Source organism: Hemiscyllium ocellatum, chromosome 6 (assembly GCF_020745735.1).
Source record: "Hemiscyllium ocellatum isolate sHemOce1 chromosome 6, sHemOce1.pat.X.cur, whole genome shotgun sequence".
Taxonomy (NCBI): Eukaryota; Metazoa; Chordata; class Chondrichthyes; order Orectolobiformes; family Hemiscylliidae; genus Hemiscyllium; species Hemiscyllium ocellatum.
This window is the reverse complement of record NC_083406.1, coordinates 53,854,034-53,872,390: the sequence shown is the minus strand read 5'-3', so window position 1 is coordinate 53,872,390 and position 18,357 is coordinate 53,854,034. Positions and strand designations below refer to the sequence as shown.

Below are 18,357 nucleotides of genomic sequence, written 5' to 3'. Positions count from 1 at the left end.
AGAGTTCAGAAGAGTTTTCCAGGACGTTGCCAGGAATGGAGGGTTTGAGAGGTTGGATAAGCTGGGACCTTTTACACTGGAGTGTAGGAGGTTGAGGGGTGACCTTATAAAGGTGCATAAATCATAAGGGGTATAGATAAGGTGAATGGCAGATATATTTTCCTTAGGGTGAGGGATTTCAAGACTATTGAAATAGTCACTTTTCATATTTCTAAGCTGAGAGGAGAAAGATTAAAAAATACATGAGGGGCAACCTTTTTTACATAGAGAGTAGTTTGTTTGTGGAATGAACTTCCAGAAGATGTGGGTACAGTTACAACATTTCAAAGACATTTAGATATATACATGAATAAGAAATGTTTGTAGGGATATGGGCCAAGTGCATCTAACCCATATGGCAGGTGAATGAGTTTAATTGGGATTATGGTCAGCATGGACTGGTTGGATTGAAGGGTCTGTTTCCATGACTCTACTCTACTCTATGATTCTACTCATGATGATAAACCTGGAACAGAGTAAACTCTTCCTGTAAGATTCAGTAATCTAACAGCTGAATCAAAGCAACTCTACAGATCCCCAGTACGTCCATAATGGTTGAATAAGCAATGTGTCTCATGCATCTGTGCTGGCATTAATTGATTAGGTCTTTTCCCACTTGGTACCAAATAACCCCACAAACTGATGTCATCAATATCTAAATCTTAGATCTAAAGAATACTGAATGGCTACAGTTCATATGAAGGCACTTGGCTCATCAACTTCGTGCTGGCATTCAGCAAGAACAATTCACTGATTCTTCCATTCACCTTAATTCTGCAAATGTTTTGACTTCAGGTGTGTATCCCATTCTCTTTTGAAAGTCATGATTCAAATTGCCTCCTCCACACTCTCAGACAGTGTAATCCAGGCTCTAACCGCTCATTGTGCAAACATACATTTTCTCATGATGCTTTTGACTATTTTACCAATCACTGTATATCTATGCCCAAATCCAAGAGCCTCAACTTCTGTAAACTTTTATGAGGTGTAAATGGTATCTAAATCCAATTGGCAAGCATCCACTGTATAATTTGTTGATTATACAATTCAATTTTCTCGAAGTGACTGCTGATTTTTTTTATTCCCCTGATTGCTATTTCAAAATTTTACCTTCATATTCTTGACTTCCACTGTTGCATTTGACACTCACTGTCCAATTCTCTGGCACTCTTCACTGTCTTGGTGAGATTATATGGATATGGAAAGGCCTCTACTAACTTCACCTCAACTTCCTTTAGCAGCCTGGGATGTAAGCTATAGTCTGTGTTACTAGCATTTCCAGTATATGTAGCCCATTGATCCATAAACCTCAAGCCTCACTTCTTCCACCAATATTTTGCCAGACTCTTTCTTAGTAAACACAGATATAAGTATTTATTATGTTCTAGGCTTGCTCTATGATTCTAAATATATTATTACCTTTTCTGTCCAAGTGAGAACCTACCCAATACCTACTACATCCCCTTAATATTTATGTGCCTGTAGAAAACTTTTAAGTTCAATTTTATATTGACTGTCATTCTATTCTCACACTCTGTCTTCATCAATCTGTTCTCCTGTTCACTTCCATCCTTAACCTCTTGTCTTTGGCCTACTTCTTGCTTGAAGAATTCACTTAGCATGCATTGTACAATCTCTTCTTTATCATATTCCCAAACACCCTTATCTTTCAAAGAGCCCTATCTTACCCCAATTAAAAAATAGCTGAAAATGTGTTGCTGGAAAAGCGCAGCAGGTCAGGCAGCATCCAAAGAGCAGGAGAATCGACTTTTCGGGCATGAGCCCTTCTTCATTTTCAGCTCTGATCTCCAGCATCTGCAGTCCTCACTTTCTCCCCAATTAAAAAATACCCAATCTATACCTGAAGCAACTCCCATGATGATCTGTGGATGAAATTTAATACAAAGATTGATGCATTTTTGCCAAACATATGGGAAGAGGTGATACTGATGTAATGGCATAGTGCTAAAGTGTGTCAAGGAGCCGAGTGACCTGGGGTTGCATATTGGAAGTTGCAGGGCATATTGAAAGAACCGTTAGACAAGCACATGCAATATTGTGCTTCACAAATAGATTTGATGTATATAAACCTGAGGCGTTTGTAATGAATCTTTATAAAGCTCTGTTTAGGCCACAAGTAGATTATTGCATCCAATTCTAGCCCCAGACTTTAGGAAAAATATAAGGCCCCTTGAAAGGATTGAGAGAAGATTTATCAAAATGGATTTAGGGATAGGGGATTTTAGTGGCAAGGATAAATTGGACTGGGGTTGCTCTTCAGGGAACAAAAGAGATTGTTGGGGTGAAATTTGAGGGAAGTGTACAAGATTGTGACAGATTTGGATAAGATAGAAAAAGAAAATCTGCTCCCGTTAGCTGATGGTGCAAGGACTATGGAGACAGAATGGTTTTGGATTCAGATGCAGGGATGTGCAAACAGAGTATTTTGCTCCAAGTGTTAATAATCTGGAACTCACTAATCAAGAGGGTGTGGAAACTGAATGGGCCCTTGAGGGAAGTGAAGTTGCAGGGCTAAGAGGATAGAATAGATAAAGCATTATTTGTTTTTTCATTAATTCATGGGATGTAAGTATTGCTAGCTGCCCATCTCTAGTTGCCCTTGAGAAGGTGGTGGTGAGCCCCTTCTTAAACTACTATAATCCACCTGCTGTGGGTTAACTCAGAATGCCAGTTGGAATTGAATTCCAGGGTTTTCACCCAGTGACAGTGAAAGAATAGTATTACATTTCCAAGTCAGGGTGGTGACTGACTTGGAGGAGAATGTGCATGGTGTTCCCATGTAGCAGCTGGCCTTATCCTTTTTGATGGAATGGTTGTGGGTTTGGAAGGTGCTGTTTTTGGTGAATTTCTGCAGTGCATCTTGTAGATAGGGCACACTGCTGCTACAGAGCAATGGCGATAGAGGGAGTGGATGTTTCTGGATGTGGTGCCAATCAAGTGAACTGCTTTATCCTGGATGGTATCAAACTTCTTGAGTGTTTTGGAACTGCATTCATCTAGGCATGCAGGGATCATTCCATCACACTCCTGACTTGTGCCTTGTGACATATTTTGGGGAGTCAGGAGATGAGTCTCCCACTGCAGCATTCCTAGCTTCTGACCTGCTCTTCTAGTCATTTGGTGGGTCCAGTTGGCTTTCTGGTCAATGATGTTGACAGTGGGGATTCAGCAATGGTAACACCATTGAATGTCATGGGGATTGTTTCTTATTGGTAATGTTTATAGCTGGCATGTATGTGGTACAAATGTTACTTGCCAACTTTTTAGGCCAAGCCTGGATATTGTTCAGATTTAGTTGCATTTGAACCGGGACTGCTTCAGTATCTGAAGTATTGAAAATTGTGTAATCATCAGTGAAAAATCCCCACTTCTGACCTTATGATGGAGGAAAGGTCATTGTTGGAATAGCTGAAAATTGTTCTGCCTTGGACACTATCCTGAGGAACTCCTGAAGAAATGTCCTAGAGCTGAGAATACTGTCCCCCAGTAATGACAACCATCTTCCTATGTGCTAGGTATGACTCCAACCAGGAGAAAGTGATGATTGCAAATGCTGGAGATCAGAGTTAAGAGTTGTGCACGAAAAGCACAGCAGGTCAGGCAGCATCCGAGGCGTAGAAGAATCGATGTTTCAGGCAAAAGCCCTTCATCAGGATTGCATGATGAAGGGCTTATGCCTGAAACATCAATTCTCCTACATGACTCCAAATAATAGAGAGTTTGCCACTGACAACCATTGATTCAACTTTTGCTAAGGCTCCTTGACACACTTGGTGTAAACAGCCTTGATATCAAGGGCTGTCATTTTCACCTGAACCCATTGGTAAACTGTGTTGATCTACAGTGAGCTGACATTGAACTACTGAGCTGCCATAACAACTCCCTGACTATATACTCATCCTTATCAACTTATCATCCATTCAGATGGAGGTGAAGCAACATTCTTTTTCATAGAGGTTCATGAGACTTTGGAACTCTCTACCTGAAAAGGTGGTGGAAGCAGAGTCCTTGAATATTTTACGATACAGGTGGATCCATTCTTATTAGGGATTATGGAGTAATCTAATCAATCATGATCTTACTGAATATTGGAATAGTATTGAGTGGCAGAGTTGCCTATTTGTGCTCTTTATTCATATGTTCACATGATTTAGCCCATCCAACATCCAAATTACCACCTCCTTTACTTTGGGTTATTGCATCTTCTTGTTTGGTATGGATACATGCAGACTATTCATTAGTCCCTCAGCATGTCTTTTACCTTTTTGCATTTGGTTCCTAATCAACCCAAATGTCACTGCCTCCCCTTTTAGGTTTTCCCCTTTTGGTTGCCAGTCTCTTCTCACACTCTCTCTTCGCCTTTTTCCACTCTTCCTCTGACTTTTTAATAATCCATCTGATTCTCATTATTCAAACGCACTGACTGTGTACTCCTTCCCCACCTTCTCTGCTTCATTTTATTCTCTATTATATTATCGAGTGGGACACATGGCTCCTGGTCCACATGATGTGGAGTCATTTTCCTCAACAACCTTCTGCTTTTGGGAGCCTTTCTTGGTGGCTCACATAGCAGGAGAGGCAGAAGTTCTTTCCACTGCTGAGACCTTCTTGTTCACATGACTGGTGATATATTTAAAGGCCAGCTACACAACACTGTAGATGTTGAAAACCAGGGATCACCCCTCACACTGGTGTTAGAGCCTCCACATACAAGACATCACTCAGAGGAAAGGAATGCTTACTTCAGCTTCCAGGACAAGGACCTACAGGTTATGGTAGATGGTGGGGTGGAGGGCAAGGTCATCCTTTTTCCAGCAGACTGTCACAGTAGGCCATGCTATCAGATACAGCCAGCATAGTCTCACATTTCAGGCACTGCAGTTAAGAGTGACATTCAGCAGTGCAGGTAGTTCAATGATATTCAATGATATAATGCACTGTAAAAGTAAGTACCACCATCTTGTCTCTGCTTCTTCACCCTCACTGTGCCACCACACACTCTGCCATTGCATACACCTCACCAAGGCTTATTTGCAACAGTTCACGTTTGCTGTTGTATGTCTACTTCATAGCTGTCACTCACCTCATCCTCCCAAACTAGTAACACTTCATACCCTCTGCATTTTCCGCTTACCCACTGGCTATGCATCACTACGTCTCCTACTCCTGCTTTACCATTAATGCCTCTCACTTTCACTTGCATCAGATTAAATCTTTCCCTTTGTCTATTGCACGAAAAATTGGTCCACTCCCCCCAAACTGATTTCTCCACGGTCCCAAATGCTCCTGAATGTAATCCCTGGACTGCTTGCACTTAACCTGACTGACCATAGCCCAATCTTCAAACTGCAAAGGACATGGATCCCCAGACTCTGTTAAGGTCAAGTGGCTAACTAACTTCGGTCAACTCTAGTGCTGGAGTCAGAAAAATCCCTTGACTGACTTTAGCAGTACTCCTGACCCCACTAAGGTCTGCTCCCCTTTGACCTTTGCATATGTCTATTTGTTAGAAGCACAGGCAATGTGTTTGCTGCATAAATTGCTGTCATGTGCTGTAGGTGTGATGTTGACATAACATGGTCATACCCTTGACTGTTCAGTGTTTCTGTCGTAAATTGCTTGGTTCTCCCTTTGTGCTAAAAAGGAATGCAGCCCACATAGACATTGGCAGCATGTAAGACTGCTGAAGTCACAGAATGTGCGTTAAGAAAGTAACATGAAGTAGACAGAGGTTGGCAACTTCCAGTTAAATACAATATGACTGAATGCAAGGAAGCAAAGCTAAGAGCCATAGATGTATTCTTGTCAACACAAAAGCCTCCTTAATGGTGCATACGATGAGTCTGTATCTGTGTGTGCAAGGTGATTTGATAAATCATACACGTTCCTGAGTTCGAAAATGAAGAGTTGAAGTGCTGAAGTTTAGTGTGAGTTGGTCTGAGAGTAGGCCTATTGATGTAGTGAGGCCAGTAGAGTTGTGAAGGTGAAGGGTCAAAGAGGATAGTGGCCATAAAGGATGTAAGGATGTTGTTGTGAAGAAGCAGTTGAGTGACTAGGACAAACGTTCAGTGAGCTTCAGCTGCCAGGAACCCGCAATGGTTTCCACATTGGGCATTTGCAGCTTCTCAATTCTCCAGAAAGGAGAGGACAATTAGGACTGGTGCATAAATAAGTTAGGTTAGAATCATAGAATTTTACAGTGCAGAAGAGGCCCTTCAGCCCATTGAGTCTGCACTGACACTTGACTTTCAAACCAACCTCATTTACCAGCATTTGCACCATAGCCTTAAAAGTTATGATGCTCATCCAGGTACTTTTAAAGTATGTGAGGCAACTTATCTCCAACACCCTCCCTGGCAGTGCATTCCAGACCATCACCATCCTCTGAGTAAAGAAAGTTTTCTTCACATTTCACCCAGACCTCCTGCCCCTTACTATGAACTTGTGTCCTTTTGTGACTGACAGTTCAACTAAGAGAAACAGCTGCTCCTCACCCTCTGTTCATACCTCTCATAATCTTGTACACCTCAATCAGATTGCTCCTCAGTCTTCTGTGATCCAACAAAAACAGCCCAAGCCTATCCAGCCTTTCCTCATCAGTTAAATTTTCCATCCCAGGCAGCATCCTGGTGAACCTCCCCCACGCCTACTCTAGTGCAATTTCATCCTTCCTGTAATATGGTGACTAGAACTGCACACAATACTCTACCTGTGATCTCAGTGAAGTTCCATGCTACACCAACATGACTTCCCTGCGTTTGTAATCTATGTCTCGATTGATAAAGGCAAGTGCCTTTATGTGCCTTTTTCACCACCCTATTAACATGCCCTTCTGCCTTCAGAGATCTATGAACAAACATTCCAAGATCCCTTTGTTCCACAGAACTTCCTAGTGTCAAGACATTTGTTGAATACTTCCTTCTCAAATTACTTCTTCCAAAATGTATCACCTAACACTTTTCTAGGTTAAATTCCATCTGGCACTTATCTGTCCCTTTGACCATCCTGTTTATATCTGCTTGTTGCCCAAGACACTCAAATTCATTGTTAATCACCTAGACAAGCTTTGTGTTATTTACTAATGCAAAACAGTCATCTATTTAATTTGATCAATGGCAAATAATAGGGTAACTAGTCTTGGGCCGGTGGCTCAGTGGTTAGCACTGCTGCCTCACAACGCTGGGGACCTGACTTCGATTCCTAGCATTGGGCAACTGTCCGTGTGGAGTTTGCTCGTTCTCCCCATTTCTGCGTGGGTTTCCTCTGGGAGCTCCAATTTCCTCCCACAATCCAAAGATGTGCAGATCAGGTGAATTGACCACAATAAATTACCCATACTGTTAGGTGCATTAGGCAGGGTAAATGTAGAGGAATGGAGCTGGGTGGGTTACTCTTCTGAGGGTCGGTGTGGTCTCGTTGGGCTGAAAGGCCTGTTTCCATACTGTAGGGAATTTAGTCTAATCTAGCACAGATCCCTGCAATACTCATCAAATCACTAAAGCAGCCTTCTGTCATCACAGTCTGTTTCTTATGGGGGGAAGGGTGAGCAATTTTGAATCAATTTTATTAAATTACTCTTTATCCCATGTGCATTTGTCTTCACAATGAGTCTCCTAAGTGGGACCTTGTCAATGTCTTTGCTGATATCCTTATAAATTACATTAACTGCACTACCCTCATCTACACACCTCAAAAATTCAATCAAATTTGTGAGGCATGACCTCCCTCTGATGAAGCCATGCTGACTATCCCTGATCAAGCCTTGCCTTTCCATGTGGAGATGAATGTTGCCCTTTAGAATTTTCTCCAATATTTTCCATTTGACTCAATGGTCTGTAGTTCTCTATTTTATCTCTACAACTCTTCTTAAATATCAGAACAACATTCACTGTTTTACACTCTACTGACGCCTCCCCAGTGGTCAGAGAGAAATTAAAAATTTGAGTCAATGCCCTTGCAATTTTCTCCCTTGCCTCCCATGGCAGCCTGGACAGAATGCATTCAATCTGGAGATTTGTCCACTTTTAAGCCTGCCAAGACTTCAAATAGGTAAAAACAATGACTGCAGTTGCTGGAAACCAGAGTCTAGATTAGATGGTGCTGGAAAAGCACAGCAGTTCAGGCAGCATCCGAAGAGCAGGAAAATCGAAGTTTCGGGCAAAAGCCCTTCATCAGGAATACAGGCAGAGAGCCTGAAGGGTGGAGAGATAAATGAGAGGAGGGTGGGGTGGGGAGAAAATTAGCATAGAGTACAATAGGTGAGTGGGGGAGGGGATGAAGGTGATAGGTCGGAGGGGCAGGGTGGAGTGGATAGGTTGAAAAGAAGATAGGCAGGTCGGACAAGTCATGGGGACAGTGCTGAGCTGGAAGTTTGGAACTGGGGTGGGGTGGGGGAAGGGGATATGAGGAAACTGTTGAAGCCCACATTGATGCCCTGGGGCTGAAGTGTTCCGAGGCAGAAAATGAGGCGTTCTTCCTCCAGGCGTCTGGTGTGAGAGAGCGGCGGTGAAGGAGGCCCAGGACGTCCATGTCCTCGGCACAGTGGGAGGGGGAGTTAAAATGTTGGGCCACAGATCAGTGTGGTTGATTGTTGCGGGTGTCCGAGAGATGTTCCCTAAAGCGTTCTGCTAGGAGGCGTCCAGTCTCCCCAATGTAGAGGAGACCGCATCGGGAGCAACGGATACAATAAATGATATTGGTGGATGTGCAGGTAAAACTTTGATGGATGTGGAAGGCTCCATTAGGGCCATGGATGGTGGTGAGGGAGGAGGTGTGGGCGCAGGTTTCGCAATTCCTGTGGTGGCTGGGGAAGGTGCCATGATGGGAGGGTGGGTTGTAGGGGGGCGTGGACCTGACCAGGTTGTCATGGAGGGAACAGTCTTTGTGGAAGGTGGAAAGTGTTGGGGAGGGAAATCTATCCCTGGTGGTGGGGTCCGTTTGGAGGTGGTGGAAATGTCGGCGGATAATTTGGTTTATGCGAAGGTTGGTAGGGTGGAAGACTTCAAAGACCTTATCCATCCCTATGTCAACCTGACTAAGGCCTCATAATCAGACGTAAAGAATGGGTTGGGGGCTTTAATGAGATGCAAATACATGGAAATAGTGTTGTCATCTTTCGATGGCAATCTGCAGTTATTATTTAAGTCTTGAGGGAGAAATCGCAAATATTTTTCTTGAGATTTTGACTTTATCATTCTCACCGTGTTTTTCCATCTTCCTTGTCATCGTTTACGTTACACCGAACAGAGAAAAGTTCCACACATCATCATCCAAGAATTATTATTGTTGCTCAGAAACAAACACAGAGGTAATTGTCAGCATTTTAAGCTGGTATACTACACAATGTTTGCTGGTCAACTTCAGCAATACCACGGGCACACAGAGGTTATTGTCAATCCAGCATCTACATTATCCAGGTTTGTCTCAAGGCTCTCAAGGATGCATTTACAGTCAGAATACAGAAAACATTTGTTAAGATCTCTCTTCAGCGTGATTTATTGTCCAGTATTTCTTAACATGGCAAGTACATGTATAATAAAGCAAATTTTAAAAAATGTTTCTAATGACTAGGTACAATACATTTGATCTAAAAGTAAGACTAGTGAGACATGGCAATGTATGCTGACAACACTCAATTCAGCCATGACCATCACTTTCAAACTATTCACTGCCTCTGTGTTATCAACTTGTTCATCGAATACTCTCTCCTGGTTGAGCTCCTGCCTCCTGCAACTAAACATTGGTGAGACTGCATCCCCATTGTCTTTGGCCTCTATCACTAACTCAATTCTGTATCACTAATTCCACCTTTCGCTTCCTTGAAAAATTTCCAGCCCTACAATTGTCTCAGACTGAGTTCTATCTTCCTTGAACTCCGATCTCTTGTGCATCCTGCCAATTCCTTCACCCCATTGGTGAGTGCTGAGTCTTCAGTTATCAAGGCTGAAAATTTTTAAATTTCTTTTTCAGTCTTTTGGTCTCTCCACCTTCTTTCCTTTTCAGGATGTCTTAATATCATTGAGGAAAGAATTTTCCCATTGTCATAATGTTTCCTTGCTTGGTCAGTGTGAATATGTCTCTGATACTACATGTCACACATCCTGGGTTGATTAATCTCCTCAAGACACTACACATGTGCAAGTGTTGTTGTCTGTTGGGCTTGTCCTCCTGGTGGGACAGAACACACCTAGGCATCATAATGATGTTGTTTGGAAAACTGCCTATGGTATGATTCTGTGAGTTAGGCAATAAGGCAATAACAGGCTGTTGCTTGATGAGTCTGTGAGACACTTCCCCAACTTTAGCAGTTTCTCCCAGAGGTTAAGAAGGAGAATTTTTCAGGGTCAACAGTTTTTGCCTTTGTCATTTTTGATGCCTTAGTTGAAGTGGATGGTCTGTCTATTTTCATTCCTTTATTTTCCCCACAACAGAATGTCTTGCTAAGCCATTTCAGAGGCCAGTTCTGAATCAACCACAAAGCTGGTGGATCTTGTAGTCCCGATCAGGTAAGAATATTCAGTCTGTCTACATTACAAATGAAATGTCTCCGGAATTTGCAAACGCATGGTTCACATATTTGCCCCTTCAATGTTGTAGCATTCAGCAACAGGATCCCATACTTTTACCTATTGAACTGATACTGATTCTGCTCCCCTTGGGCATTGTGCAAGCCACTTTCCAGTTGCATTTTGCATCTTGGGAACAGCGAGTAATGGCAGGGAACATAGCTTGAGACGGACATGCTAGCGTCAAGTTCCTCCTAGTCACCAGGTATACGTCCAAGAGCCTCCATGTCCCATTTTGCCCGACACTACCTCGACACATTCCCCTACGTGGAGATCCAGTACATTACCTACGATCACCTACCTTTGTTCTCCCTGCCCTTGAACCCTACATTTTCATCCAAATCATTTATGTCTATTACAAACAACAGAGATCCCTGGACTGATCTTTGTGGAAGACCACCAGTCACAATGTATTACAAACTAATAATACCCACCCTATGTCTTTATGTTCCCCATGGAGCACACAGCGGAGTTACCACCACTAACACCCCCTCCTGTAGCCCTCCACACCATCTGATGCAGTTCCGCATACTGTCCTATACACCTTGAATGATGTACCATCATCATCCTTGTCCCCACTTTTATAAATGCTTCTGTTTTCCACAGATTTGACACCTCCACCTTTTTGACAGTGCACCTCATGATCAAAGGACAGATCCCAGGAATTTACCACTGGCTGACTTTGATGAGAGGTCCTGAGATTTGTAACCAGACCTCTAACTGGTGTGCTTGTAATTGCCTGACAGACGATGTACGGTTCCCCTGACTGCTTATGATTGGCCTTCCTAACTGACCATTACCCACTTCATGGACAAATCCCTTGATTGTGACCGGGCTGTGCAGATGTCTGATTATGGCCAAGCCCCCTGACTGTGTGGGGACTGATCTCATGACTGATAGTACTGGAACGAAGCCTAGTATGAATTATTTTTAGCCTGTCAGGAAATTGATGGTCTATGTGATATAATTGAGTAGTGAGACATTTATGATGGCTTGTGGAATCAAGGGTTGAATTATTGGTATACTCTTTCCAAAATTATGACATTTAGAAGAAATGAAATAACGTTGGAACATTCTCATGACTGTTGCTTCATTGTGCTATGAAGCTAACTTTCCAAAGTTAAAGCCAGAGAACATGAAGAGTTCAAGATGATAAATTATGAAAGAAATGGTTGACAAAGCATCAGTGTTGATGCAAGACACTGGAAAGGGATGCAGGACATTGGAAAGGCATAATCCTATTTCTCTGGCTGATATCGGCAGCAGGAGAAAGTGAAGACTGCAGATGCTGGAGATCAGAGTCGAAAAGTGTAGCTCTGGAAAAGCACGCAGGTCAGACAGCATCCAAGGAGCAGGAGAATTGATATTTTGGGCATTAGCCCTTCATCTTGTGATGCAAGCAGGAGAGCTCTTTATTTCTTTGTTTAAGAAGGGCAACAGGGATAATCCAGGAAAATGCCAGGGACAGAACGGAGACTCAGTGGTTAGCACTGCTACCTCACAGTGTCAGTTCAATTCCAGCCTTAGATGACTGTCTGTGTGGAGTTTGCATGCTCTTCCCACGTATATGTGAGTTTCCACTGGGAGTTCTGGTTTCCTCCGACAATCCAAACATGTGTAGGCTAGGTGGATTGACTAGGGGTGTGCAGGCTAGATAGCTTAACCATAATATATATGGGGTAAGTGGTGAGGGGTCTGGATTTGTGTGGGATGCTCTTTGAAGGATTGGTGCAGGCTCATTGTGCTATTTGGCCTTTTTCGGCGCTGTAGGGATTCTACGATTCTATGTAGGCTGGTGAGAATTACAACACCAGTGGTAGGGAAATTATTGGAGAAGATTCTCATGGACAGAATGTACTTCCATTTGGAAAAGATTAGACTTACTAAGGATAATCAGCATAACTTTGTGCAGGAAAGGTTTTGTTTCAAAAATTTGATTCAGTTTTTTGGGGAGGTGACAAAATGATTGATATGGGTAGGACAGTGGATGCTGTCTGTATGGACTTTACTAAAGCATTTGGAAAGGGCCCTCATGCCCAGAAGTCTGGTCCAGGAGATTATGTCACATGGGTCAGTTGGTAAGTTGGATATAAAATTGGCTTCATCATAAAAGGCAAAGAGTAGTTGGTGAGGTATTTTTCTGACTGGAGGACTGTGACAAGTGATATTCTACAAGGATTGGTGCTGGGATCTTTGTTGTTTGTAATATATACAAATGATCTGGATGAAAATGTAGGTGGTCTGATTAGTAAGTTTACAGATGGCAAAAGCATCTTTGGAGTTGTGAATAGTGAAGAAGTTTGTCCAAGGTTGCAGCAGGACATCGATCAGTTGGAAAGGTGGGCAAAGAAATGGCAGATGGAGTTTAACCTGGACAAGTGTGTGGTCATGCATTTTGGGATGTCAAATGCAAGAAGAAAGATTGCAGTAAATGCTTAGGAGCATTGACATACATAGTGGTCTTGGGGTGCAAGCCCTAAGCTCCCTGAAAGTAACAACACAAGTGGATAAGGTGGTAAAGAAGACATACAGCATACCTGCCTTCATTGATTGGGGAATTGAGTATGAAATTTGGCAAGTCAAGTTGCAGCTGTATAAAATTTTAATTCGGCCATATTTGGAGTATTGTGTGCAGTTCTGGACACCACACAATAGGATTGTTGTGGATGCTTTGGAGAGTGTGCAAAGATGTTTACCAGGATAATTGCTGGATTGGTGTGTATTAGCTATAAGGAGAGTTTGGACAAATTTGTTTTTGCCAGCGCATATAGGCTGGGCAGTGGTGACGGGATAGAAGTCTATAAAATTAAGAGATGCACAGATAGATTGGATGGATAGAGTGAATAATCAGTCATTTTCCAGGTGGAAATGTTAAATACTAGGGGGCATAAGTTTAAGATGAAAGGGGGAATGTTTAAAGGAGATGTGCAAGGCAAGTTTTTAATACAGAGGGTGGTAATTGTCTGGAATACACTGTGAGGGGAGGTGGTAGAAGCAGATATGAGAACAACATTTAAGGGGCATTCGGACATACACATGAACAGCCAGGAAGTAGAGGGATATGGGCCATATGCGGGTAAGTGAGGTTAGTTTAGAATGGCCTATCTCGTGGTGTTCTGCAGGGATCCAAACTGGGACCCCTGCTGTTTGTGACATATATCAATGACTTGGATGAAAATTTGGATGGGTGGTTTATTAAGTTTGCAGGTGTTACAAAGTTTGGTGGAGTTGTGGATAGTGTAGCAGTTTGTCAAAAGATACAGCAGGACACAGATCAGTTGCATATATGGGTGCAGAAATGACAGATGGAGTTTCATTTGGGTAAATGTGAAGTGTTGGAACTTTGGGAGATCAAATCTTGCAGAAAAATATACAGTTAATGGCAGGACCCTGACAAGCATTGATGCACAGAGTGATCTTGGGGTTCAAGTCCATTGCTCCTTGAAAATAGTTACGCAAGTAGATAGGGTGGTAAAGAAGGCATATGGCACGCTTCCTGATATGGCATGATTCCTGAGGAAGGGCTTATGCCTGAAGTGTTGATTCTCCTGCTCCTTGGATGCTGCCTGACCTGCTGTACTTTTCCAGCAGCACACTCTCGTCACATGGCATGCTTTGCCTTTATTGGTCAGGGAATTGAGTACAAGAGTCAGGATGGAATGCTGCAGTGTTATAAGATATTGGTTAGGCCACACTTAGAGTATTGCGTTCAATTCTGGTTGCCACATTGCAGGAAGAATGTGGAGGCTTTGGAGAGGGTGTAGAATTGGTTTACCAGGATGCTGCCATCATTAGAGGGCATTAACTTTAAGGAGAGGCCAGATAAACTCAAGCTTTGTTCTCTGGAGCAGTGGCAGCTGAGGGGAGACATGATAGAAGTCTATAAAATTAAATGATGCATGGATAGGGTTGACGGTCAGAATCTTTTTCCAGAGCTAAAATGTCTAACAATAGATGGCATACATTTAAGGTGAGAGGTGGATAGTTCAAAGGAGAAGTGAGGGGCAAGAGGATGGAAGGAGTCTAGAATATGCTGGCAGGGGTGTGGTGGAGGTAGATACAATAGGGGTGTTTAAGGAACTTTTAGATAAGTACATGAATATGCAAGGAATGGAGGGATATGGACCAAGGGCAGGCAGAAGGGATTAGTTTTATTTGGTGTCATGTTTGGCACAGCATCATGAACGGAAAGGCCTGTCCTGTGCTGTACAGTTGTATGTTCTATACATCATGGTTGTGCAGACATGATGGGCTATAGGACCTGTTCCAGTGCTGTACTGTTCTATGTTTTAACCCGGAATTTCCTGACACACTGACATCTGAAATTATTGTTGATCTCCAAGCTTTGCTCTTGATTAACCTGAAGGTAAATGGAAATAATCTTCACCAATGTCTGCTCCCTGAAAGGCAGCACATATTTTTCAAGTGAGAGTGATACAGCTTTTACACAGTACCAGACAGCAAACACAGAAGGTATATATTTCATTCCTTATTGGAATTCAGCAAATGTATTCATTTTACATTTTTTCCATTTGTTCCCATTCATCTGTATTATATTTGTAGTTAGGGCAACAATAGTTTATGTATTTTCTGATTATAACTTTGTGAAATACCTTGGAGCTCTTCTCCACATTAAATGAATCATAGTGGATTATTGTTTGTTGTTACAATAAGAATTGTTTTGGTGAGACAAAAAGGAAAGGTATGTTCAGCTATGCCTGATTGATTGTATTCTATAATTATAATGTTCAGACTTTTCTTTGGGTAATGAGTTGCTTTTAATATTTTACCAAAGCAGGCGAGTGCATACATGCAGGAAGAATAACTCAACTAATTTTCATGGAGGTTCCTGTCATTCTAAGGTCTGAAAAGACTGCTGTAAGGAGAACCTATAGACTGCTGTGTTGTTTCTGCTTTTGGTAGGTTTGCTACTATTTTCTGAATAGGATTTAAATGACAAACTGAACTACATTACTCTTTGGGTTACTTTTCGGAGGGTCAGTGTGGACTTGTTGGGCCAAAGGGCCTGTTTCCACACCATAGGGAATCTAATCTACATTTCAAATGCACAAACTGCAATGTTCCCCAGTTGACTCAATGAATATTATAGCTAATGTATTTAATTTATATTTTTCAGATAACTTTGTGAACTGATTCACAATGATTGGAAACTTGTCATTCTGCTCCTTATGATAGTTTAGGGTTTTCTCCATCACTTTATTCTTATAGCTTAATCTTTGCAAAGCAAACTGAATCGCTAAGGATCTGAAATCTCTAACTTTAGTCCGGCAGAAGTCTTACTGTGTCCAGCTTTAACAATAAGCATTGAATTTGTTGCAATCACTAAATACTTGAGAAGTTTGGCAAATGTATTAAGGTTAAATGACTGCTTCAAATGTATCCTCAAGACTGGTTAGCAAGGTTAGGTCGCACGGAATACAAGGAGAAGTAACTATTTGGATGCAGAACTGGTTTGAAGGTAGAAGACAGAGGGCGGTAGTGGTGGAGGTTTGCTTTTCAGACTGGAGGTCTGAGACCAATGATGTACCACAATGATCAGTGATGGGTCAACTGCCTTTTGTCATTTATGTGAATGATTTGGATGTGAAATTAGGAGGTATGGTTAATATGTTTGTAGATGACACTAAAATTGAAGGTATAATGGATACCAAAGAAGGTTACCTCAGAGTACAACAGGATCTCAATCAGATGGGCCAATGGACCAAGGAGTGACAGATGAAGTTTAATTTAGGTAAATGTTAGGTGCTGTATTTTAGAAATGTAAAAAGTGAGGTCTGCAGATGCTGGAGATCAGAGCTGAAAATGTGTTGCTGGTTAAAGCACAGCAGGTCAGGCAGCATCCATGGAATAGGAAATTCGACGTTTCGGGCCAGAGCCCTTCATATTCCCGATGAAGGGCTCTGGCCCGAAATGTCGAATTTCCTGTTCCTTGGATGCTGCCTGACCTTCTGTGCTTTAACCAGCAACACATTTTCAGCTGTATTTTAGAAAGGCAAACCAGGGCAGGACTTGTACACTTAATAGTAGGTTCTGGAAATATTGCTGAACAAGGAGATCTTGGAGTGCAGGTTTATAATTTTGATTAGATTAGATTCCAGTACAGTGTGGAAACAAGGCCTTTGGCCCAATAAGACCAGACTGTCCCTCTGAAGAGTAACCCACCCAAACCCATTTCCATCTGACGAATGCACCTAACACTATGAGCAATTTAGCATGGCCAATTCACCTGACCTGCACATCTTTGGACTGTGGGAGGAAACCAGAGCACCCGGAGGAAACCCTCGCAGACATGGGGAGAATATGCAAACTCCACACAGACAGTCGGCTGAGGCTGGAATTGAACCTGGGTCCCTGGCACTGTGATGCAGCAGTGCTAACTGCTGAGCCACCATGCCACCCTGGTTCATCGAAAGTGAAGTCCCAGGTAGACAGGATAGTGAAGAAGGCATTTGGTATGCTTGCTTTTATTAGTCAGTGCATTGAGTATAGGAGTTGTGAGGTAATGTTGTGATTTTACAAGAAATTGGTTTGCCCACTTTTGGAGTATTGTTTGCAATTCTGGTCTCCCTGCTATGGGAAGGATGTTCTGAACCTTGAAAGGGTTCAGAAAAGACTCACAAGGACATTGCTCGGGATGGAGAATTTCAGCTATAGGAAGAGGCTGAATAGACTGTGATTATTTTCCCTGGAGTGTCGGAGGTTGAGGGGTATGGATACAATGAATAGGTCAGGCCTTTTCACTGGGGTGGGGGAGGCCAAAATTAGAAAGGCATAGGTTTAAGGTGAGAGGTGAAAGATATAAAAGGGACCTAAGGGGAAACCTTTTCATGTGGAGGGTGGTGCGTATATAGAATGGACTGCCAGATGAAATGGTCGAGGCTGGTACAATTACAACATTTAATAGGCATCTAGATGGGTATAGGAATAGGAAAGGTTTAAAAGGATATGGACCAAATGCTGGCAAATGGGACTAGATTCATATAAGATATCTGGTCAGCATGGATGAGTTGACCGAAGGGTCTGTTTCCATGCTATATATCTCTATGACTCTAAATGAAATAATATATGAACAGCAAAGTTGTCCTTTAAAGATACAATGGCCAACTTTGCAAAATGCATGAATTGGTTTATCTGCTTATTATTGAGAAAGTAAAATTTTCTTTGTCAGTTCAGACTTGATGGACCAAAGGGCTTCTGTACTGTATGACTCTGACTAAACATTTTTGAAGGTTTCCTCACCAAACTCGTGAAGAAACATAGCATTTGGTGTTACTTTATGTGGGAACAATTTCTTACAGTGCTCCTTTGTCAGTTAACACTGAGTTGAATGGGGAATTGAAGATCTTAAGAACCTTTTGTAGATCAATAAATGTTCTTTGCATTGAAGATCAACCTTTATCTATCAATAGTTAGCCAATCTATTTGGAAAGTGTTACTAATGCTTTGGTAGACAAGATGGAAAGGACCTGAGTCTTTATGGTGGCCTAAAGTCAATTTGAATTGCAACAAATGGAAACCTGTTGTATTAGAGTGAGAGCTGAAAATGTGTTGCTGGAAAAGTGCAGCAGGTCAGGCAGCATCCAAGGAGCAGGAAAATCGACGTTTCGAGCATGAGCCCTTCTTCAGGAATCAGTGAGAGTGAGATTAAATCTAGTGATTTGAGGGATATGTGGAGCAAGAGGCCTTGGGCAGAATGGCTTGATTTTGTGCT

The 18,357-nt window shown here is 42.2% G+C and overlaps 1 long non-coding RNA gene across 1 annotated transcript in view; it reads left to right on the top strand.

Annotated features, from left to right (window-relative positions):
* Positions 1-18,357, top strand: part of LOC132816700 (uncharacterized) — a 105,873-nt gene that overhangs the window by 62,890 nt on the left and 24,626 nt on the right. Inside the window, exon 2 of the long non-coding RNA XR_009644817.1 lies at positions 10,491-10,565. This is a non-coding gene — a long non-coding RNA (uncharacterized LOC132816700). The remainder of the gene's footprint in view (positions 1-10,490; positions 10,566-18,357) is intronic.